This window comes from Diadema setosum, chromosome 6 (assembly GCF_964275005.1).
Source record: "Diadema setosum chromosome 6, eeDiaSeto1, whole genome shotgun sequence".
NCBI classification, from domain to species: domain Eukaryota; kingdom Metazoa; phylum Echinodermata; class Echinoidea; order Diadematoida; family Diadematidae; genus Diadema; species Diadema setosum.
Genome location: NC_092690.1, coordinates 11,813,811 through 11,840,102, shown reverse-complemented (window position 1 = coordinate 11,840,102; position 26,292 = coordinate 11,813,811).

Below are 26,292 nucleotides of genomic sequence, written 5' to 3'. Positions count from 1 at the left end.
GTAAGAATAACAAATGAAAATTTACCCAGTAAACAACCAGTAGTGCTTCTCACATGCGTATTATAGATATAAAGGCATGTCGTTGACGTCATAATAATTGTGCCGAATTTTGTTTTTCCATTAGTCTTCCATTACTTAATCACGATTTGAAAACCATGACGAAGATGAAGGGCACCAGTCCCCATTGATTTTGAAAAGTATTAATAAGGGCGTGCCTTGTCAAAAACGTAAAAGATAGGGGAAAAGGGGACCACTAGAGGAGATATATCCCCCTTTGCTAAGCCGAGTCGATTACCTTGTTACAGGATGGCTGCGCCATGCCTTCATCCCCTAGGTTTTATATCAAGATATAATAACTATAATACTTACCTGGCTTTTCTAGTACCGTCCACTTAGCAGCCAGAAAGGGTCTCAGAAAGGATGGGGGGGGGGGGGTGGTGTCACTCTCCACGGGTCCAAGAGAATGAGGTCACCTCAGTGATTTCTTCGAAGTTTAAATCTGACCCTTCCCATCTTTCTCTTGTTCTTCCTTTGTATCTTATCTCTCCTCTCTTTCTTGTAATCTATTTCTCACCCTTTAGTTGAGGTCTTTGATTCTCTTTCTCTCCCAATTGTTTCTCCCTCCCCCCTCTCTATCTATATATCTCTCTATCTCTGTCTATTCCCTATATCTACAATGTAAACCTATCCGTATCTATCACTTTCTTTCCCTTCCTTCCTATTTATTTCTCTCGATATATTCGTTGTAGAAGCATATTCCTCTCCCTCTCTCTCTCTCTTCTCTCTCTCTCTCTCTCTCTCTCTCTTCATTTATCTATTCATCTCTTTCTGTCTCTTCCACTACTGTTAATCTATACCTATCTTTCTCCAACCTATCTTTCTATCTATATCTATCTTCCTATCTATTTATTTATCTTTCTATCTATCTATCTATCTATCTATCTATCTATCTATCTATCTATCCATCTGTCTGTCTATCTCTACATATATCTCTGACTGTCTCTCCGTACCCTACCGACCCATACCTGTCTCTCACTCTGTCTACTATCCGTCCAGTCTGTTTTTCTTCCAAGGGGTTATAGGACTTTAACTGACAGTCGGCAGTTAATGAAAGTGCATCATGTCAAGCGCTCTTAAAACCAAACACAAAGTGTTCTCATCCACCGCGCTCATTGTCCTAATGCATGTACACATTTTTTGCTCCGGCGTGCTATCGGAGTAAATACCGGCGGTGCACTAATGGATTACCGCCTCTCTCCCCTTCGCGGCGGGGTCGGCAGGCCTCGTGTCCTTTGAAGGAGGTGCATCCGTTGGTATACCCACACCGTCCCTGCTCAGTCTTCTTCTCATATCTTCGTTACCTGCCTGTTGCCGCATTTTACTCAGAAATGCTTACTTTACCATTCTCATTAGATCCATGCATGAACTTATCATGTATTGGTACCGTGTATTGTATTCAGCTATATGACAAAGATTTTGCGTAGAGTATCAACGGAGATTGTGTTTTTACGCAGAGGAGAGAAGAAAACTGTTGTATTACAAGAGTGTACCAAACAAAAGACAAGAACAGAAAATAAAATATGTGTTGTTGTTCACACGTCTTCTTCACAATAAAGTAGAACGATCAATATGCTGACTGCTTCCAGGGGACTCGCAAGTGTGAAAAGTGCGCAAGAAGACCGAAAATACCAAAGGTCTTGAGACAGACTGACTTTATGGCGTAGTCATAACTATATGCACACCTATCGTCAATCATTAAAAAAGATTGGCTTGCTGAACTCAATATGCTTCTTCAAAATTGCATCGAAGGTTGGTTTCCATGGCAACAGTAATCCAGTTTCATTATGTACATCTAGATTGCATACATGCATCTGTCGCAAACGTTAAACGTGACAACCCAGATGTTTGCATGCATTTTGTCTGACCTTTACATCAACAGGTGCATCTCCAAAGAAGAGAAGACATAGAAATTGAACAAAAGCAAAAACACTTTTAATGATAAAGTTGATGATAAGGAGTACTAATGGTTGTTATAATGATAAAACTGTTACTACTTTTTACAATGTAAATCTTACGAAGGTGTAATCTTAAGTAGAATGATATAGTAGAAATAGGGCTTTATAAGAAGCTGACAAAGTTTAAAAACTTTAATCTAGAAAGCAATTGTGTCCAGAATGCGTGTGTTAGATTTAATTTGTGTGTATTTTTAAGGATGTCAGACATTTAACTTGCATTCTGCCTGCAGGTATCACAAACTATAATCGTCATATGAAAGAGAGATAGAGAAAGACAGAAAGACAGAGAAAGACGGAGAAAGAGAAAGAAAAAGACGGAGTAAGAGAGAGAGAGAGAGAGAGAGAGAGAGAGAGAATCATGTCTTTCTTTTAAATACATTATGATAAGGTAGTAACAAAAACAAGGAGAAGTTATTTTTCCAGATACTAGTCTAAATTACATGTTGAAAAATCAAAGTAAAACGTAGATTAGGGCCTTGGTGCATATTTCTAAGTGGAATTGTTGAGTGGCGATGGGGCTAGACGTCATATTTCTTCACAGTGCATTCAAAAACTGTTTTATATTTCTTAAGCACAATTTGCTAATAAAAGAGAACGTACGTGATATTTCAAAGTAAAAGTAAAACTGCAAGAATATTCAAGCAATTTGAGTTTGTATTATTTGAGTGAATTTAACTCTAAATTGCACATGTTATATATTGTTGATTTGACTTTCATGACTAAGGAAATTCAGAATTTGTTTAACGCAGTAATATTCATTAGAATCAACTTCATTCATACAAAAATAAACAATTATTTTCTATGTTGGGATAGAAATTCATTTATATTCAGAGTTTGTTTGCAAAAACCGATAAGTCCATTTTTAAGATTTTGAAGTACGGTCTCTGTCATAAAGTACAAAATCAAACCTTTTAAATGATATATTGGTCACTTCATATGAAGGGACATTTTTGAAGTTATGGTCAAAAGAAGCAAAAATTTTCTTATTATTCTCTTTATTTTTCTTGACCTTTAATCGCAAATATCTCCATTTGGCAAATATGGACTTATCGGTTTTTGCGAACAAACTCTTTATTTCTTGATTCATTTAAGTAAGGAGAGAACACTTCCGAAACATCTTATAATTCAAAATAAGTATTTAAAAAAATGAATTTTCAGGGTTTTTTTTTTTTTTAGCAATGTTCATGTCAAGCAAATAATGAAGTTCTCTACCCTTCTCAAACATGTCTCAACTTTACAGGAAAGCTTTAAAGGAAAACTAGCGTCTAGAGAATGCTGCATGAATAATAAATTGACATTTCTGCTCGATAATTTCATGTAATATTATAAAATAAAAACAAAAACTTTAATGTAACTTAAACAAATTAAGTAAAGATGACTTGTAACCAAAATAAGTAAATTCTACATAAAATACCCTTAAGGTGTTACACTGAAAAAAAAAAGTTCACATTATCATATCAAGTATAAACCATGGTATCATTTTTCAGCAGTGCATATTGGTTGTGAGTCTTCTTTTCTTCTTCTTCCAGTTCTGGCCAGTTTATACATTAGGCCCCACTCTCTACCCCCTCTTCTGTCCACAAATAGGATAAAACACAAACAAACTGCATGAAAGCTAAAACCCCGTTGTTTTTTAAACACCTTTAGTAACCACGATGCATGGACGTGCAATGCATCACGGATACTTCCACTTATGTACATGCAATGCATCCTGGATACTTCCACTATAATACCTGCAATGCATCATGGGTTACTTCCACTACACGTGCAATGCATCATGGGTACTTCCATTATACGTGCAAGGCATCATGAGTACTTCCACTATAAATGCAATGCAACCAAGGTGAAACCGTATCAGGCGATGATTTCATTCTAAAGTAAAGAAGCACATAAACCTGACCCTGATCCCTATAGTTGACGGCCCTTCTCTAGTTTATACCTGTGAAGTGGGAAGAACTATTTTTCTGTAAAACCCTGTCGTCAGATTTAATTACGCTGACCTTTTTTCTTTCTTTCTTTTTTTTTTTCAGGCAGAGATTCTTTCTGCTTGATTAAAGCATACCTAGCGTTAAATTAGATGTCCAAGACGCCAGTAAATTGTAAACGACTGCCGGTCTAATGAGCTCATCAGAATGCATTGTTGCCGCGCCCCTCTCGATTTGGCGGGCTGACGTAAAGACACGTGCAGAAGGTCAAGTCTCTGTAATGGACGGATTAATTTTAATGCCATTAGGCTAGTGGGAGGGCTCCTTGTCATTAGTAACTACATGGTGCGCTGGTCTTTTTCAAAGACTGTTCCACACGAAAACTGGGTCATTAAACATACTGTAGGCCTATGCGTTGCTTTTGCTTGTATTTGGTCAACTCTGTTAAAACATAATTCAAACGTATTGTCCAAATTTAATAACAACAAACTTCACTATAGTACGCATTACTGGATAAAGCCACTCTCTCTAAGAAACAAAAAACAAACAAATCAAAACCACAACCAAATATGTTATTGAAATGATCTTTGATTAAAGAGTTGGGCAACTCACTTATAACAAACATCGTAGGGAAGTGACGTGACATGTATGGGAAATAATACTTCAGGACCTGTTTTGAATGAGATTAGCAATGAATATTAGTTATGAACTAAAACATTTTTACTCGATAGTGAAGCAGAATATATAGATCTGTGTTTATAAAGTGGGAACTATGGTGCTTTGAGAAAAACAGATAGATAGAAAGAGAGGAATATGCAGAGAAGGGGTAGAAAAAGAAAGAGGACTAAAATGAAAATAACAATCTGTTCCTACCGTTGTTGTCTGCCGCTTCGTATTTTGACATCTTTCTGCGGAAGACACGCCAATACAGCAAGAGGGTGTCCCAAGATGAAATTTGATTGAATGGGTTTAAAGTCTAGAGTTGGTTTCCGCATCCGATAAGTTTGCCCAATTCACGTGAATGATGCCCCAGTGAATCGAAGTGGACGAGGAACTCTGGCGTTTACACGCCAAGTAAAGCCCCTCACGTAAATCTTCAGCAAGGGAGGTGGTGTAGATATTGGCTATGTATCGATCACACCACCAAGTTGAAGTTTCACTAAAACTGACATGCAGACGTTTGCAATATTACTGTTGCATCTGTCGCTTCTTTTTTTTTTTCTTTTTTCTTTTTTTTTTTTTCAAATGTATCCCCGGCAGTGGTATGTGTCGAAGCTGTCTATAGTATAGTACTGGAGTTTGCAGAGAGTAGTATTAGAAAAACAAATCTATTAAGACTATACAAGGAATGTTTTAAAGCTGTGTGAAAAGACAACGTGGAGTTCAGGAGTGTATAAGTGTATAAAAATATCTCACCCATTTTGTTATGAATGCCATTTTTGGTGTTAATGATTTTAAGGGTGGTAGCGGAAATAAGAAAACTGTACAAAAAGAAAAGAGAATCACGAAAGCCGATCTGTATGTGTTCGACCATGAAAATGATGTTGTTTTCTATATCACTTGTAATTCAAAAATATTCTAATAGTCCGTGGGAATTTTTGTCAAATTCGTCACCGACACCGCATCAGATTTGCCTGACTTTGTGCCATTTCAAGTAATTAATGTTTATTTCCTGTCTTTTTCCCACTTTGAGTTTGATTTTTGATAGGAAATCAAGCCTACTACTGCAACATTAAAATATTGACAGTTGAATCACCTGCCAACAGTTTCATGATATGATTTGTGCGCATTATATTATACGAAATCTCTTGGCTATTAATTTTTACACCGTGGTTAATTGCTATGGTACTGAACTGTAAAAGCTACATAAGTATTTGAAAATATTAAGTAAATTGTGAAATTATTAGGTTTTTCATTGTCCTGCTCCTGAAAAGAAAGTGAGATGAAAGTCAAAACCACACAGATACGCATGATGTGATATTTCATTAGCTGCACGAAACGTTGCGACGTTCGAATAAGTCAGTGTCTGGTAAGTTCATGTGAATGATTAGGTCCTTTAAGTAATGCCTAGTTTGGGTTTGTTTTTTACGATGAAGTATTTTTTTTTTTACTTAAAGGTCACATTTTTATTTCATACTTCAACAGGAGCGTCGAATGGACTTCCCGATAGGAATCTTAAGCATTCGCACTTTGACCTCTCTTTGCTTATTTCTTTGTGATAAAAAATCCCGGATTTATCAAGAAACATTGACGTAGATATGATATTACGTTTTTCCTCTGAAAAATAAAAGACACCCTATATAAAAAAAAAAAACCGCCAAGCCTTTACGACATTTTACATGGATGACGTAGTTCTTAAGACGTCACAATGGCGTAATGTTCGGTCAGTCTGTGTCCGCATTTTCAATACACAACACACACACACACACACACACACACACACACACACACACACACACACTCACACATACACACACACATACACACACACTGATATACACAATGGCTTTACAATGACGTAAAGCTGACTTTTTACCTGCATTCAACGTGAACATGAAGGATGAATCTCAGCGGAACCAAGTTTACGGGAAGCCACAATCGCCCAATTTCGTTATTAGGCGCAGTCGGCCTCTCATAAGCCCCTATCGCCCCCTCGAAGCATTACGATAAGCAATGAGTTCTGCTTTTCACGCAAACTAAATGTGACGCGTGGCATTCCATAGGATGGTTTATTAGATTTGCTAGACTGCATAGGAAAGGCGAGCACACATACATTATTGAGCTGTTCCTGTAACAATGTATGTTTCATGCCTTCTTTATGCAAAGAAAGAAGTGGGGAGGGGGGGGGGTTCCTAGGTTTCCCTCGCGAAAATTCCTCCTCGATGAGAAAATAGCGAGGAACACTAAATGAATTACGGCGACTTCTTCCGAACACGGTGCAGCTGTAATTTTCGTGTTTGCGCAGACCAATAGAGCACAGTAGCGTGACTGTTACGGGACTGTCATGGCGTCCTTATTGAATTGCAGGGCGCCAAAGCGTGTTCCGAGGCATATGCGATCAAGCATAATGGTTTATTATGTTTCCGTATAAGTCTTCTTGTGTCTGGCTAATTTGATTCCATCTACGCTTTACGACATCGTTGCTGAATCCTATAGAGTTATGGAGATCCACTGCTGGTTAATGAAATGGCAAGTTGCTATATAACTTTAAGAAAGGGGGGAGGGCGAGAGAGAACAATTTCCTCTATAATGCTTCCTTTTCTTGACACCTTCATTGGTAATGGAAATAAGATACCAGCATTCAGCTCCCGGAAAAACGCCGGGAAAAAGGGGGTGGATGGAAAGAAAAAAAAAAGGAATACATTGAAGGAGGAAAAGGATGACGGGGAAAGGGAAGTTTTGGGATAAACAAAAAGATCACGAGTATTTGGGTGATGTTAACAGTCGCTGGCATCTGTGAGTACTGTCTAAACCTCTTACACCAACGGCATTTTGAACTGAAAACACGCCTACCCTCACCTGTGCACATCACAAAGACGCTCGAGCCCCACACGACTTTGTTCCAACTAAGAATATTGAAGTATGTTTTAAAGTAGTTTACGTGTGCATGTGTGTATGTGTGTGTTTGTGTGGGGGGTGTGTGCGTGTGCGTGTGTGGGGTGTGTGTGTGTCTGCGTGTGTGTCGTATTTGTACAACTTTCTCTGCATTTGGTGTGAGCAATGTGTTTTATACATGAGTGGAGATAATCGAAATTATACACATGAAACATGGGGAAGACAAGCAGGGCGTCTATAAAGCATGGTGACTATTATGGCGACCATGCTGGTTTTACTTCCAATAGAATCTAAATTTGCGAGGAGAAATTTGGCGTCACATAAATGGCCACTTGCCTGGTGTTTAGACAAATTTTGGCATAAATAAAAGAGAGTATTCTGAAGGAGGAAGAACATGCAAGAGAAAAGTTGAGCAAAAGTGTCAAACTACCGCGTCACATCTACAGGCCAAACTATTTCAGTGAAATAGAAAACACAAAGGCTGCTGGTTGGAAGGAGAATTTGAAATAATAATCGTATTGCACGTAATATTAACAAGTCAACTCTTAAAAAAGGAAGAAAATAACACTTTGGCTGTAGATAGCTACCTTCAGTAAAACGTACTCCTAACGCGCGATTACCCACACGAATTTTGAAGTAAAATTTCACAAGCAAATTCCAGCCCAACCACTTTACAAAAAGTCCATGTAAAACTAGTAGATGATACCGTATACTTAAGTACTAAGTGCGTTGGTACATTGGGAATTACAGTTGTACAAACGGATACTTCTCTTTCATATTATACACTTCTGTAAAGTAGCTACGCGCTAATGGAATAACCCAATCAGGCACGCAGACACCAGCACGCAACATTCAACTAATAACAGTGAGATGAGTATTGAACAAATATCGACAAAGCTCAGTCATAGCGAATACCTGGACCGCCAACTCTCTAGGCAGGCGAAAATTGGAAAGCAAACATTAAGATACCGGAAGAATTTACATAAAGTCGGATGTACAACTGCATCTATCAAAAGGACACGAGCGCTCTCGCATCACCGACACCTAGCATTGTATTCAGGACTGCAGCTGGTTGTATGGATTGTGTGGATTTTTTTTTTTTTTTTGGGGGGGGGGTTGAGATATTGGTATCACGTTGTAGAGTTCAATATCCTGTATATTATAGTGTCAATCTTAAATTACTGTCATTTTCGGTAAAAAGCAATGTATTCAGCATTGTATTCAGGACTGCGGCTGGTTGTATGGATATCGTAAGCAGAGAACGAGAATGGCTTTATCGCAATTTTGGAGGCATTGAGTTATTGGTACCACGTTGTAGAGCTCGATCTCCTCTGCATTACAGTAACAATTTTGAATTATTTTCATTTTCAGCGAAATGTCAAAAATCGTAGAAACGCGATAACGCCCTTCTGGTTGTCCGCTAACAGTATCGTACATTGGCGCAAACGAAAGAAGAAGTGAAATAAAGAAGGGAGTAAGAACAGAAAGAATAAGGAATATTGCGATGCACAGTGCTGTCTGGCCCGTTTTGGCAATGTGAGCCTGAAAAGGGGCAATCTGCAGCCATCATTCGAGACGCGCAAAGATCCGATGATAGCCGAGAAGAGCTAACAGCACCTTCCTAATGACTCCGAGGATCGACTTGTATATTTGAAGAGCATTTGCTTTCACGATCTCCCAACGCTAGGCGAGATTTCCGCCCAATGCCGTGCGATGGGGGACAAAAACAAAGACGTAATAAGACCCCGCGTGTCTTCATTGAAATATTTCCATTCAAATCTTGTCTTTTTCTCCCCTGCTATATATCACCATCACGTCAAGCTTTGGTCATTTCCCGTCTAGCTTTCTTTTTGCTGTCGACGAGAACTTGACTTGAGGATTTGGTGTGACGTTCTGACCGATCATGGAGGCACGCGGTAGGTTTATTTTTCTCACCGCTTCTCAAAACAAACTCGAATCTTCAATTTTGTTTGGGGTATTACCTTTCATGCGCCAGTGTATCGGGTTGTATATATCATTGGTCAATCCACGTGTGAGTCTTGTATCAAGGTGTTGCTGGTACGGACTGGTCAAACCGCATCACCTTTGTTGGTTACGGTGTGTGCAGGTATCGGAAATGTTTGAATCGAATCTTAAAGGGAATTTGCAGCGCAAATGCATGTAGACTTTCACTGTTGATTTATGATATTCTTATTGTTGCTTTATGTGCCCAAATGATGATTATGAATTAAAATATACTTTTTTTATTTCTCTTCATATAGAATGCGCCAAAAAAAAAAAAATCAAACCAAGATTCTCTCAGTGACGTCATCTTTCATTCACTTGTAATGTACTGAAATTGATAATAAAAGACGTCTGAATGTACTTTCCCTAGAACAAGCATAACTCGCTCGTCTCGGTGCAATGTCTTTTGTTAATCATAATTATACTAGTAACATGGAAACATGAAAGTTATGCTCAGTCTCGGAAACGGTGCAGTTGAGTGTCTTGTTACTTTACTGGTGATTGACAGATGATGTCACTGACAGAAGATTCGTTTGGAAGGAAGTATTTTTTTTAGTAGAAAATATCATAAATTATTTGGCACAAATTAAGATATTCGTATGTCACATAAGTGACGATCAGCCTATGAATCAATTCAAATTAACATGCATTCCATTACGTAGTCCCTTTAATTTGTAGAATGCTTTGAGCATTGTTGAATTGATCACCTGTGCTACGCGTGTCAGCTCTTTGTAGATTGTCATTCACGCTTTAAAACTCAGAATGAACAGGAACATAAGAAAACGATTTACCCTTTCCATAGAGATGTCGTGCTCCTTTGGAGATGGGACTGGTTATTGGACGGTAATTAGAAAGTACAGTGACAACACATAGGGGGACGTAGTAATAAATTAAGATAATTACTCCATCTCAGTTGCTACATCTTAGGCATAATCTATGATGAGTCCCTCATTTAATTGGAAGAGTACACTTGGCGAAGATTTTAGCGTGTGTGTATCGGTGGCAGTTCTGGAAGGGGAAAAAAGAAGAGGGGAATAATATACTTAGCTCGGTTGTGTTCTGTGTTTGGGGGAAATGTTTTTGTAGCTGCCGCCGTGTCAATACAAACCAGCATCCACCGTGCGTGTAAGTTTATTGGTAGTCGTGAGTTATCCAGTGAATTCGTTAGTATTGATTCTTCTGAGTTAGAGGGTTTGGGCGGTACATCGCAGCGGCACAGATCGGGACGCCATAATCACATCAACGGGAAAGTAGCGGACCAAACGTTATCGCTTGTCCGTGCAATGTCGTCAATAGCCTCCAGCCAAGATGGCTTACACCGTTCTGCGTGCAGCACTTATTCCTCGGTCGTTGTTGTTTCCGACTTAAAGTCCCATATCTTGATTTCAAAGCTAATTATGAAATGAACGTGATTTTGAATTAAGCCGAGTTAAGTCATGTAAATTTGCATTTAAGATAAGTCTCTGGGCAAAAGTTAAAACTTCAGATTGGAGGTAAATCTACTTGGTCGTCATTGACTTAAAATCTGTCATGTGAGAGTAGGACTAGGCGCACAATTGGCGTACTGTCCTGGATCATTTTGCGGCTCTGAAATTAGTAGACATACTCCCAATGGTCAAGGGTCTCTCCAAGCACTTTGAAGCTAACTTTTGACCAAGAAACCACGTTCTGTGAACAAGTCCAGAACAAAAGCCAGCGTCTCCTTTTCTACCCTTATGCTCGGCATGGAAGGTTTTATCATGGTAAGATGGAATTATATTTTAAGATGAGAAAGAAGCTTTTGACCGCTGAAGAGCAGCCCTAAATATATTCGGGCAGGTGTCTTTCGGAAACTTGTTTTACAGCACACTCAGTTAGCGGGTACAGGTGGCATAGGAAGACTTGCGTGGTATTTTCACCCATGAGTTTTTGGCACATACTTACGTTCTATCAGAATGACCTCTATCTAAAGTCATGGTTACGAGTTCCTTCCAGCATAATAATGCCATGTGCATGTCTATTCGCAAAATGAAATCAACTTGCGCCACCTTGAGCACCGCGAAATTTTGTTTGAATTTGTGTGGATTGACATCTAATGAGGAGTTTTCAATAACGCAAAACTGTGCTCAAGCCAGATCATTGTGAAAATAAAGAAATCACGTCATTAAAGTGTCCACGTGACAGCATGATTAAAAAAAAAAATACGAATGTCAATTTATTTTTGTTTAGTACAGAGTCCTTGCGCCCAGGAACGTTTCATGTACTCTACCTGCGTATTAGGAGGTCTGAAATCACGTGACTGAACTTCATGTTATGACGAAATATGCGAGTCAGCGCAAAAATAGCAGGGGAAATTAGAGCAATATATCAAATGAATTTTCGTTCAGCGAAATTGGATGAATGAAGTCGATGTTGGAATGTCAGCAAAATTATCAGAAAATTGTTTCCCTTGAAAAATGTCTAAAAAATGTCATGATGGTCATGTGACCTGAATGTCATCTTTAAGCCTTAACTTACTGGAAATGAGCGTAATATGCATTCACTCTATTGGGAATGGTGTCCTGGCGGAGACAAAGGGGTTAATGATATCAGGCTGCTTCAGGAGGGAGGTGGGGATGGGGCGACAGTCAGTGCATGGTGTAGTATGTCGGTGACACAAAGCGAAAGTGCAAGCTAAATAAAGCAAAGTACCAGAAGGGATGACATGTAATATCATTGATGTCATGCACAAAACATCACACACAGGAAAATACACACACACACACACACACACACACACACACACATACACACACACACACACACACACACACACACACACACACTATTCAAGACAGTCAGACACACTCACTGTTAAACAGACAGACAAACGCTCAAATCTAACATGCGCTCACGCACAGGTATCTAAACATATCGAGCCCCGTCCAATTCTACAGGAATGCTGTTACCGAATGTTATTGGCTTCGCATAGAAAATCTAAAATAACACATTGATATAAATCACATAAAGCTAGTCAAATTTAGCCCCGACTAAGTGATTGTTTGAACAAGGTTTCTCCTCAAATAGACGTTGAAGTCGAATGACAGCTAACAACGTCTGTCACCATGCCATAAGCACGTCTCTCTAGTCCTTTTTACAATTTACTGTCTGTCATAACTCGAAGTAATTGCCAATGCCAAAGAAAATGGTTGGTGCGTTTTGTGTTCTTTTGCACTTTCGAAGCTGACGAGGGAGAGGTCACATCGTGATCTTTGGCGAAGGGAAGAAAAAAATTATGAGTCGTAAAAAAAGGAGAGGACAATGTAAAATTTGATTAAAAACGTGCCGTTCGCGATGTTTTTGAGCCCGCCTGTTCATTAGAGCGGCGTTTGTTCTAGCCGTGACTTTTCGTTGGATCGCAGAATAACAATGGAAGCAATGCCGTGCTGACAGCTTTTCTCGAAAGCTGCGGTTGCTTGCTTCAATTATATAATACAGCTTTATAAAACATTCATAAAGCGTGTGTCTTCATTCTCTACAGCATTTATGTGTATTGTTTCCTATAGTAAACTTTGGACATGAGAATCCTCACTTTACGATATTTTACATAGCCTATACAAATTCGTATAGACATAACAAGGATCATTACGCCACGTGTTTGAGGGAAGATATCTACGTATGCCTCGTCTATAGTAAACAGTACTAATTGATGATTACGTACTATGTCATTTACAAAAGGGTATAGCTCAATTCCGTTATATCTAAGACCCCCCCCCCCCCCCAAAAAAAAAAGAAGAAAAAAAAGAAGTTAATATCTTATATTCAGGAGTAAGCATTTATTGACGTCTTCATTTCATATTTCTGCGATATTGGTTTACCAGTGGAAGCATCTGAAGTCTACGCAATCCTTGCCCATAATTTTCGTGTTTATCATTACTTGGTATCTATGCTGCGGGTAGAATCTGCGTGAAAATCGCTATATCGTCATGGTATATTGTTTGGGTTAGGTTTGTTTATTGTTTGGACGCCCAGGTCAAGCTTTTTACAGCTTACGACGACTCACACAAAATGTATACGCCATATCCAATGTACATACTCTTTTCATATTTTATATGCATGTGTATTTTGTTAATAAATCAAATCAAAATCACATCAGATTGTTTGCGCGATTAATATATTTTGAATCTATGGTTTTTGTTTATCTTGCGGGGTTTTTTCCCCCTTTCTCTTTTTCGATTTTACTGAGGGTGAGCGATACGGCATATATTTTGAAAATAATCTTTTATCTGGTATTTGGTCCCGCCTACCTCCTGCAATCCGAAATCCAGTGTTTCTCTTAATTACATACTGTTAAAAACAAGCGTCATTCTCGTGCCCTCCTCTGTCAATATAAAAAAAGTAAATGTATTGATATCTTACCCAATCCACGCGATAACGTTACGGTAGTGGAAATCGTTTTTAGTGAAATTGGCTCTGAAAATGGGTTAAGGAGAATGCATAGACAATTTTGAGGAGACACTTGAGTTTTAAATCATGATGGTTATGGTTCCAATCTTCAAACCCTGTATCATGGGGCGGGGGCAATACCAGTCAACCAGCGATGACCCATTCGTTTTCATAGCAGAACGTTTTGTTTGTTTGTTTGTTTGTTTGTTTGTTTGTTTGTTTGTTTATTTGTTTGATTTTCTTTTTTCAACCATATTATGGAAACTACTGATTTCTTCTTCTATTTCTTCCAACAGCTCATGAGGATTATATCAAGAAACAGCTCACAGGTCCTCGTGGTTCACCAAACGAGTAAGTCTAATACACTTTTCTTTTCTTTTCTTTATCTTTTTAATATCACACACCAGCGGTAAACACCAGCGGTGCCCGGCGCCATCTCAATGTCACGTGACTCGTGAAGAAGCTGTTGCAAACGATAATAGCTTTCGTGGTTGCCAGGTTGTAAACGTTATGTGAGTGCGGGCAGAGAATGCACATCAATTTGTCACTATTGGATCGTAAAAATTCACAATGACCTTTTACGAAGGAGAAGATAAGGTTAATGAAACTTATTTTAGGGAGGAACATAAGATAGTACCACAGGGATTGAAATTGCTAGACACCGTCAGCTTTAGGCAGCCTATTTGACATTCGTATTAGTTTTTTTTTTTCACTATAAAACACAACTCTTATTTCATGCTGTGATTTGTGTGTATGTGTGTTTGTGTGTGCGTCTGTGTGTGTAAATATACGTGAAATTGATCAAGAAAATGAGCGTCTTTCAGAAACTACATTTTGATATATCCGTCTGTGCTAATGAATTTTCCCAGGAATTAGTGGTTCAGAAAACTGTTTGAAATCGTTGACCTTCGACTGATATATCTTCCATACCACGCATCCAGGATCTTTTGTTTATTTTTCAGTAGATAACTTCAGTTTGTGAATATTACTGAGAGAGTAGTCGTAATAGGAGGTAGTTGTAGTAATAGTAGTAGTAGTAGTAGTAGTAGTAGTAGTAGTAGTAGTAGTAGTAGTAGTAGTTTGTATATAGTAGTAGATTTTGAATCCTATAAACCCAGCCTCTGTCCAGTCCGCTATATATTTAAAACTATAATGTCTACAACAAAATGCATTTTAGTAAATGGTTGGGAAGGTATTGTATATATAGCATTCCATGAATTGATGAGAATATTTTAACTTTTTTCCAAAAGAGTTAAGCTGAAAACAGTTAACATTTTAGAAAATTCAGATAAAACGATTCTGAAAAAAAAAAGAAAGCCCAGCACAAAAATAGTGTCCAAATAACACTTCAGCATAATATACTAGAAGTTTTTTTTTTTTTTTTTTTTTCTGTAGAACGCTATATTTCATTAGTTTTTTGACATTTAAAGGGATCGTATAGTTTTGGTTGAGACCTAATTTCAGGTTTCTAACATTTTTGGTGAGATAATGTGAAACCTCTAATGAAATATGAAAGAGCATGTAATTCCATGATGAATTCAACGTTTATTTGATGAAAATTGTTTTTGAAATGGCTAAGATATCCAAAACAGAGCAATTCTAATAAGTGCGGGACCCACACTTTTTTACGATCGCTTTGTTTTACTCTGTTTTTGGATGTTTCCGTCATGCCAAACCCGATTTTCATCAAACAAACTTTGAATGTCTCTTTAAATGGTATACTCTGTACTATTCATAAGTGTTTTCTTGGTATCTCGCAAAAAGTTAAAAGCCCAATTCTCATCTCCACCAATACTCTACCATCCCTTTAAAGTATCACAAGTATTCCCGTCCCCTTAGAATTCTGCCTAAATGCCCTCTAAGTAGTAGCTACTCAGCCATAATCATAACTGCAACTTTAAAGTGTATATTATGCACATTCGATATACCGGGAAGCGTGTGCGTAAGACCACACTTCCCCGCCCTTGAAAGCTTCAGTTCTTTAACAGGATTAATTGGATTGACCTGCCCTGATTATTTATGCTTGGTGCACTCTCAGGACCCTGCCCACGTGACGACATTTAATCATAATTATAAATTGAAAACCTTGGATAGTTATCTGCTAAAACGACGTTAATATAGATGTGTGTAAAGTAACATCGGGCGGTGTGTGTATCAGGTAAGAAAACAAAAAACGTAGACGCATGAAAATAGTGTAAACAAACAAAATTTCGGTTTTCTAAAGTCATTATTTCAAACCGTCTGTCTGAAACCCCCATAAAATATATGTATATATACATATTATGTAGTGCAATTGCAAGTATTAAAACATTCGTTGCTGAAAATAAGTTCTATATCTTCCGTAGATATACTAAGCACTGTTATCAAATATACATATTTATATATATACCGTATACCTACCACGTAAAACCATGTCAATGACCCTGGCTACAGCTGCCAACTGTCTATTACTGCTACTTTTTTCGCCTCCCTTGGGCGGCCGCTATTATAATTATATGGACTGGTTTTTCTGTATACGTATATATGTGTATATGATGTATATGTATGTATATATATATGTATATGTACATGTATATGTATATGTATATGTATATGTATATTATGTAGGCCTATATTTATGTATGTGCAGTTTATATTGTATTCATGAAATGCTAGGTGTGCATACTTTATGTCCAACGTTTGACAATATACAATGTTCTTAAGAGATCCGTTAGTTCAGGACCAATGAGATGAACACTAAATAACATCATTCAAAAAGTTGGATTTCCCATCTTTTGCGTTAATAGAAGCACAAACATTCTAGCAAAATATCCAACAGTTTGCAGTGATTTTGCTATCATAAAGTACAGCATCACCAATGTGTGTATATTGCATATAATATACGTATGTTTCCTCGTTTGTCGTAGTATTTAAAGATAAAACATAGAACGTTATAGATAACGAATCAGGAAGTGCTGTGTTACTGCGATGATATATTTTAAGAATGCTTCGTGAAAATGGACGCTACCTACATATTTTTTTTTTTTCAGCAGTGTAATATTTTTTTTTCAGCAGTTTCATATTTTACTGTCAATTCCCATGAAGGGATGCGATGGTTTTATGTTTCATATTAAAAATGTGCACGCTTATCTTGTCGAGAGAAATTTATACCGGCAATTAAAGCCACTGTATATACTTAGTTTGATTGAGGGGGCCGATCCCATTTCATTCCCATCTGGCCAGTGCGTAAACTAATCAGCCTGTAGATAACTGGATGAAGGCCCTGTGCAAGGGTCAAGGGTAGATCAACTCTGGTTGGGGAGCACCACGTTTCTAAGGACCGGCAGAGGGTGGCTTATTACAACACAAGTGTTCAACATAGGGGAGGAGGGACAGCTTATCTGTATACCACATACTTACTCACACTCACTAACACTTTGATACATACATCATGGTATTGTTAGTATCACTCAGTTACATTCATACGCGCACCCACATATACAAACACACACATACAAACATGATACACAATCAAACACATGTAAATTTACATATTAGTGTATAATTCATATGAAATTCTGATGTAGAAAGAGTTCATGGTGTGAAAGTATTATTCTTCACTTTTTGCATAATTCGCCCGATAAGAATACTTCACTCTCTAATACAAACGACATGTCCGGGTTCCAATGCGTGTAAATGCGACTAAAAGATGAAAGAGTATTAAAGATGAGCATCTGAATGCACAAATATTTCTAAAATGACTTGAAAACTATCCATAATGAGTGAATGTTGGTAGGCCTATATGGTAAAAAGAGATGCGTTCACCTGCTTATTTTTCCCTTTTTTCAGGCAGTAGATATATCAGTGGCGTTTTACGAAAGAAAAAATACCAGTCATCCGATTCAGTTTACATGGATATAAAAAGAACAAGTACCGTGAAGCACTATTACTGAAAATATGCTAAGTGGATTAAGTTGCAAAACATATTCATCGATATGTCACCAAAATGCTCCACCAGAACTTTTATCATTGTAGTTATGGTACAAACAGAGGGCCGACTGAGCCTAGTATTTGACACTGTTCACTTTTCTCCTCGGCTCTGTCAAAGTCTTTCCGGAAACACAACCAAGAGCCGACAAATCCCATCTTTCGCTCAATTATTCTGCACTGTGGGACTCCCTTGACACTTTTCCCGCCCTTCACACTTTCACAGCCTGTGAAACGCCGAGAGCCGTGCTGCTGGGCACGGGCTAAGGTTGTAGTGGCGCCTGTTCGCACCTTTGTATCGCACCTGTCGCCGCACGGGCGTTTACGCAGGCTTGGCGCCAAACTGCGTGAAAATCAACGAGAAAACCCCTCCCTCGTTCAGGAGAGCTATACCAATCTAGATCTGGCCTGCTTAGCAGACGAGAGCGCCATGCATTCGTTTATACACGGGGCAAAGCGCTTGATCGTGTTGAAACGGAACTGACGTAAAACATGTAAAGTGAATCGCAAGATTGCCTCTGTGTAAAGGTGTCGTGTTTAACCGAGGATGGTTTAATCAGAAGGTCGAGTTTCTGATACTCTGCCCTGCATATGCCACCCTCCCTACCCCCCTTCATCGAGAGCTGGTCCTTCAAGATATCAATTGGAGTTTATATAAAATGCTGTCAGCAGCGAGGCGTGAGGGCGTGAATATATCGGGACCTTGTGAAGAGCAAATAGGATAGATCCTCCTCTTTCCTTTATTTCCAGGTCCGTTTCGCGAGTGGACATGCTCGAATATAGACTCGCCTGAGTGGTCTGCCTAACGATGCATCAACAAACTGTTTGCGATACGCACGTCGCCCTTGGAGGTACTTCACTCGAGACGAAATTACTCGAGCATACGGTTTACACTTTTGGCCAGCCTATCCATATTTCTAATTAGCTTTGTATCCACATTGTCCCCTTCGATATCAAAATATCCTTGACAATATAGAGTACGAGACATTTCTATCTCGAATCAGCAGGAACTTTTGAATTACAGACTGCCCATAAAGCATCGAATGATCGATGGTGCTAATTCCAAATGGGCGCCGTCAAAAAGAGGAAAGTTTTTGCATGAGAAATAAGGACATTACACATTCGGTTATTGTTAATTCCAGCTAGAGGGGAAAATACTAACACTAATAATGATAAAACCTTTGCAGTAATTCCCATCCTTGGGGATTCTTATTCTGTATGTCCTCCCAAGTTTCCTACTCTGACACTTCGGTACTGAATTCGTTTTATACGGGTTTTTATTGAGAGTAGGTACTGATATTCGAAGTATCTTCAATGAGATTTGATGCTAACGTGAATACGCTTCTTACTTATATCCTAAAACCAGGAAATGAAATAAAAGATGTCCCGAAGTTTCTTTCTCAAGTCTTACCTGATTTTGGAGGCTGTCCATATTTGACTCTGTACGTTTGATTTTAAGAAGAGGATTCGTAAAGTGATTTTCAAGGTTGTCATGTTTTGGCGTATTTTTAAAGAGCCTGATGAGTAAAAATGGCTGAACCTATACAGCGTCGTGAACAGTCCTTGTAAGAGGCTCATGTTACTTCACGTGCACTTGCATGGTGATTGTGTCTTACGATGATTCGCTCAATTTTTAAGTCAATTAACAATGAGGAATTAGAACGAGAGATCCTGATCAGCCTTGTACAAAAGCTACTGCTATTGTTTCTGTCCATTAAGGTCCACGTATTTGACGAGCCATCAACGTCAGCGGAGACCATCTTTTCTTTTCTTTTCTTTTCTTTTCTTGATTCGCTGTCTTCCATTCCATCTTGCATGATAATACGCCTTATGTTACTCGTTATAAACAATAATCATGTGTGTGGGCATATATTCGCAATCAAATACCATGCAGTCTTTGGAAGAAGGTAACGTAAAAGTAAAAAACAGAAAGAAAGAAGACATGGGGTAAATCGAGACAAATAGGCAAGAGAGAAAGAGAGACAGACACACAGACAGACAGACAGACACGGAGACAGAGAAAGTGAGAAGGGAGACGTTAAAGATACGTGACAAATGAAGACTGACTTATGTGTGTCTTATACGTGTCTTTCATCGTTAAAGTTTCGAGAATGTAAATGCATCTTAATATGACTAAAATGACTGAAGATATTTTTTAGGATTCTCTGATATGTGATCTCGAATGTTTGTCCACTCAGTAGCAGATATATTATATATATTCTATCTTACAGGAATGTAGTATAATGTTGATACTATTCATCACATTGAATTATTAATAATATGATTATGTCAAAAAGACAGGCGAAAGCACGCGCGATGATAGTACTGTGATGGGAAACAAAGTAATAACAGCTCACTTGTGTTCACGATACCCTACCAGACGCACAACCAATACGATATCGCTATTTAAATATACATCAGAGTGGTTAATGTATACGATATTAATTGGCATTTTACTTGAAGTAATAAGCTTCATAGAGGAAAATGATCGATGAAAAACACACACACACACACACACATCCACACACGCACATGCAGTCACAAACAGAAACGAAACGAAACAGTTCAAACTGAAAAAGGTCTTTACGCAATTTGTGTACAAGCGAAGTAATACGGCTTAAAAACTGTCGGTCCTGCATGCTGCTGATTTATGTATTTTCCAGAGACTGATTCCTTTATGTGCTTTGAGAGCCAGTTGATATTGAAAATCATCACTGTACACACTGTCCAAACTCCCCAACACAGAAAAAGCTAATCACAGAGCAACTACGATTTAACTTCTCCTGTTTTTTATCTTCAATTGTCCAAGTCACTTCTCTTTTCCTCTCTCTCTCTCTCTCTCTCTCTCCCTCCCTTCTGTCTGTCTGTCTCTTTCTTTCCTTTTTTTTCTATGTCTCTGTTTTTGTTTTTTGTTATTGTTTGTTCGTCCCCATCAGTCTTCTTCAGCCTAATTCTTCTAACACGTTGACGCGGCTCGATGCCTGCCAGGTCTGTGCAAAGGGTCTCCACTACCCTCTTGCCGCACCGAGCCGAAGCGCAATAACATTGCCGATAATTGATTTGGGCAGTGCTGCGAGGGTGTACATAAACTTTTGCTCAATTCAGCGGGCAGAAGAAAACACCTGCCGACTGTGTCCTACAACAACATTCATCAGGCCGGACTTTAGTAGTAAAGAGACGAGGGGATATACAGAAAAGGAAAAAAAAAGGCGGCAATGTCTGGGGAACACACCGACACAACCAGTCGGCAGAAATATCCTTCCGCCTCGGCGGGAACCGAGCTAATGGAGTGGCCACTTCTCAGGACTGATAGAATCAAGACGTAGAACTAATTCTTGTGGAACGGGTTTCCCAGATTAGAATTGAATTGGAGCAAAGCAGATGAAGATCGAGTCCACTGCATGCCAAATAGAACTGCAGTGACAATATTCCAGTTATATATCATTTACTTGTTTGGTAGGGTTGCACAAAGGTTTGAATATCACTTGAGCAGGCGGAAACAGAAATGCGCACGTGAATATGTATATTTAGATATGTGGATGTATATTAACTATGCATATGTATGATATACATGTAAATGTAGCTTATATGTTTCTAGAAATTATTACTTTGCTTGCGCATTTTGATTCATGGCATCTCATCCATCCTTTAGAAAATAGATTCTAGTTTGTATTCAGGTAAACAATGTTTTTTATGACTTCTTATATGAAATTCAAAGAAAAAACTGTTTGAGAATTTGCAAGTTTTTCCAATTATTACCTAACAACCTTATCAAATAACCTGCAAAGTTTCCAAAATGTAAAGGTCGTCAATTCAACTACAAAAATAATAATGATTTGTTAAAAAAAAACAAACAACAACAACAAAAACACCTTGTTTCTGTGTAGAAAACTTTGTATGAAAAAAGACAAAACTTTGCTGGCTATCTTACATCCGGCTCCCCTTATCTTCTCAATCTTTTGCTGGTATTGACCTATTATGTTAAAATGCTCCGATTGAACGTCAAGAGTCTTATTCGCTATGCCACAGTGCTCTTAAAAATAGCTAGTGATGATAATCAGGGTCTTATGATATTTACAAAGTGTAGGCTCTTCATTGTAATCGCTTGTATGAGAGGACCGCAACGTCATCAGCAGATGTCAGGAATATGTACAATTTCGTGTTTATAACATCGCTGAATAAGAAGGCTACAGCAGTTGACTGATGTCATATTATAGAAAAAGAAAAAAAATCACACATATTTTTGTCTTTCTGTTATAATGAAAGAGCCCTTGTTTTATTTCCTGAAGTCGGGGGGATTTCATACAGATATTGTGTACTTTTAAACTTAGTGCTCTCACTTTAGGTGACAAAATTGTCTTTCGAAAAGAAAAAAATAAATAAATGTCAATTTTTCTCTAATTGATCTCAATGTTCAGTCCATGGTTATTGTGTTTTTCTTTAATCTACATGAACTTCCATTATTTTGCCGTCACTTAAACAGCACTCACGACTAATTAGGGATTCTACTTTTTTGCCTTTCACACAAAATGTCACCACCCGTTGAGGACGAGTCCCAAGTAGGTGTCTATATATGAGAACTGCGTTTTATAGCAAAGTCATCCGTCCTCAGCTGGTTAAGACTTTCTGTACCTTCAGTGCTGATTGGCACATAAAACTCAATAACGCTGTACATTGTCTGTACACGCGGCCCAAAATCTCTGGCACCGAGGAGGTTAAATTAATACTGTCATTCCTCCTATCTGTTGAAAGTTAACGTCGTCCCTTCTCAACTTCTTCAATCTCAACAGAATTTGTACAAGAATTAGGAAGGTTTTCTGTCAGTGCTGTAAAGCAACATGTGGAGTAACATCATTTATGTGCTTTGTTTAAAAAAAAAAAATCATTGCGTGCACGTGTATAAAAAAAAAAAATCTTGAATTCTAATAATTCATGTCGCAATTTTCAGAGAGCACAGTCGCTACAATAATAACGTGTTCCACGGTTTATCAATTCGACCTTCAGCTGTTGGCTAGACGTCCATGACAAGAGCAATACTCCTTATGCGCTAAAATCATATAACTTAAATTCTCTGCTCGGATCATACATAATACGCCTCATCATGACCAAGTCAGAACATGGAAATCAGAAATATATACAAGAATGCGAAAAATCATGTCTTATCTCGGCGCTGCTCGATCTTGTAAAACCTTCATTTTGTGCATTCTTGCTCTCTCTAGTGACCAGTGATTTTGGTTTTTATGTCTTTACAAATGATTTGCAGCTAGGATAATGACTGACAGTCATATGAAAATAACATCCAGGGTCGTGTAAATATACCTTGTATACGATACTTTGATGTGTGCCTCTGTGGTTTGTGTGTGTGTGGGTGTGTGTGTGTGTGTGTGTGTGTGTGTGTGTGAGTGTGTGAGTGTGTGTGCTTCATTTCTCTCCAACACCCCACTGCAAACCTTGGAGGCCTCCAGGTATAAAATCCCCTCACTCCCATCAAGACTGCATTATCTGTAGAGCGAACAAATTGACACAAGTTTGGACGGTCACTCCGCTCGAAGTCTCCTACCCGTCAAGTCCCATCATCTCACCATGACAACATTGATCTACATTGGACGGTCGATAGCATGGGAAGTGTAATTATCCCTAGGTGCGCACATCTTGTATTGAATAAACAATATTCAACTTACGAAACTGAGACTTGGAAAAAAAGAGAATAGAGAAAAAGAATATTGTGAAAGAAATCGATTTTCTGTAGATTGTTTCCCGTGGCATTTTCATCATTTTTAAGAAACATGCAGACCAATTCATTCTGAATTGAATGACTGCGCATTGCGATTGTTGCGTAATGACATTTTCTTGTGACTGTTTAAACTTTCATGACAGTCATTTACGTAATGAATGGTACCATGCGGCGCCTGAAAAGTTTAAGAAAAATGAATCCCAATTCAACGAAAAAAAGTTTGAGTTTGTATATGCTACAAGAGGCAGAAGTCTGAGAGGAAATTTTCTTTTCATTTCTTTTACAAAATGCCATATTCTATGCCTTCAAACTGTTTTGATGGAATAGAAGTGAGACTACATCAATCAGAATAGAAACATAAATGTAGTATTGTGACCTTGTTTAGAATAAGCTAAGTTTGTACTTGTTATTTTTTCTCTTATTTGATCCTTCATTCTGTGACTTGGTTGGTTATCATGATTATGTCGCCAGCCTAAATGAAAACAAGTCTATTAACAACTATATGTCTGTGAATATTTGGAATCGTATAATCATCATCAATTCATTTCAAAGAGCAACTAAGATGAGCTCGGAATCCATTTTGCAGAGGAGCAGCTGATCATAGTCGCCTGTAGACAATCAGCAAAGAGTATTTCCATCAACACAAAACATACATAACTGTATGTATATACGCATTGGAGGCATGACATTGGGTTGAATACATGGACAACTCTTAAAGGGAAAACATAGTTCTCATAACACGATTTCAGATTGACAATTTTTGCCCTAGAATGTACACATATGTCTTTAAAAAAAATGCCTGCGAGAACGCCATAAGAACACGATTTCAGTTGAGTAACGACGAAAAGGCAAAATATCTATAAAAAAAAAAAAAAAAAACATTCGCCGGAGATTCTCCAGAGTCTGAGAGCAAACCCGACTGTGGTTGCTAGGCATTTCTGTAATCGATTATAGCTAATCGACAAATCGGACCACAGCAGTATAGGGCCTACACACAGGTTAAGAACTGAGAGAAGCGCATGCAGCTTGCTATATAGGTCAGTACGTAATATTTTACCTACCCACCACTGAATGTGGAGGGAGCTGCTGGAATAAAAAGTCGCGTGCATAATGTACGATCGACATTATTCCACAGTTTCGAGCTCAAAATACCCCAAAGCAACTCATTATCCTGGCAAATCGCATCAGCCAATCAGGTTTATTGGTAGACACTTTGATGTATTCTAAGCAAATTCCGAATGGTTGAACATGGATTTTGAGCCCTTCTGGAAACTATGTTTTGGCTTTAACCCTTTCTGTATCAACGAGTCAAATGTGTACAAATTTCTCACACATACCTATATGAACAGGAATTTATTGTAGCAGGCAGAGGGTTAATACAGAGGTTGGTTGGTTGCGTAGATGGTTGGTTGGTTAGTTGCGCATTTGTGCTTACACCAGTTGCACAAACTGCGGCCGCTGACAGTGCGCTACCTCTGTGATGTGTGTATCGCCGTACAGGTGACTGCACACTCACCGAGTATAACCTTTTGATTTTACGTGAGGGTGTTTATAGTCTCTGGGATAATTCTCTCTTCGAACCTCCGAAGACACGAAAGAAGCCGGCGTAGGGATCTTCAACAAACAGGACAAGAGCCCGGAAATAGCTTTGGGACAAACACCTGCATTTTCTTATGTGGTATATGTTTCGAATCACCTTTTATTTTCCTTTGTTTTGAATGGAATAAAAGAAAATCAGAATGACTCCGGGGCTATCGTGAGAAGTGAATGACTTCAACTACGTGTTCCTAGAGAATTGTGTCATCCCAATTGTTCTTATCAGGGAGGTGAGTCTCACCTCCCTGTTCTTACTAGGTTTATTCACCAGATTTTAAAGTCATAACAAAGGAGAATTTGGGGATGGTTAAGCCATTATACTGGGGATTTTTTTTTTTCTTTGTTTGGGAAGCGAAAGTCTGTACTTGATATTTGCGTAGAATTTATTTTGAATTGATAGAGAATCGTAATATTAAAGGATTACGGTTTGATCTATGAATGGTTACAAGCTGAGGGTAACTTATAGTCTTCATGGTGTTCAAATGGGATTTTGTCGATGGAGTTGTATTTTTTTCTTTATTTTGACGTCCGATTCAAATGCATGTAATTCAGATCAGATGTTCTGGAACAAGTTCACGTCACAATTACCTACCATCGGCGTTTTCATATCAAGAAATGCTCGAACCTATATCGTCTCATTTTCCTCCCTTTTTACCGAAGCGAGAATATATTAGTATTCATAACTTTGTGTGATTATTCATCATCATGCATTTGCACATCAATCTAACAAGTTCCTTTAGGGCCTACCATATTAATGAATATATAAATCGAAGTGCTAGAGAAGTAATTTAATTTATTTCTCCGAAAATGCATCTTTCAGAAGTCCCAAAAGAGTTCAGAAATCATCGTTATTTTATCATTTCAGAAATGTATTTTTAAACAAATATTAATAATATTAATGTATTTTATTTCGAAAGAGTCTGAGGGACTACCTAGCGTTATAATAAGCCATGATATGACACAAAAAGACATGCATCTTTAATCTTTGCGCCAGAAGTACGTGTTCTACATAAAATGCACCTGTAAGCCTTTACATCTTCGATATTTTCTTTACTCTTTACATGATGTTGAATAAAATAAATCATATCAAGCA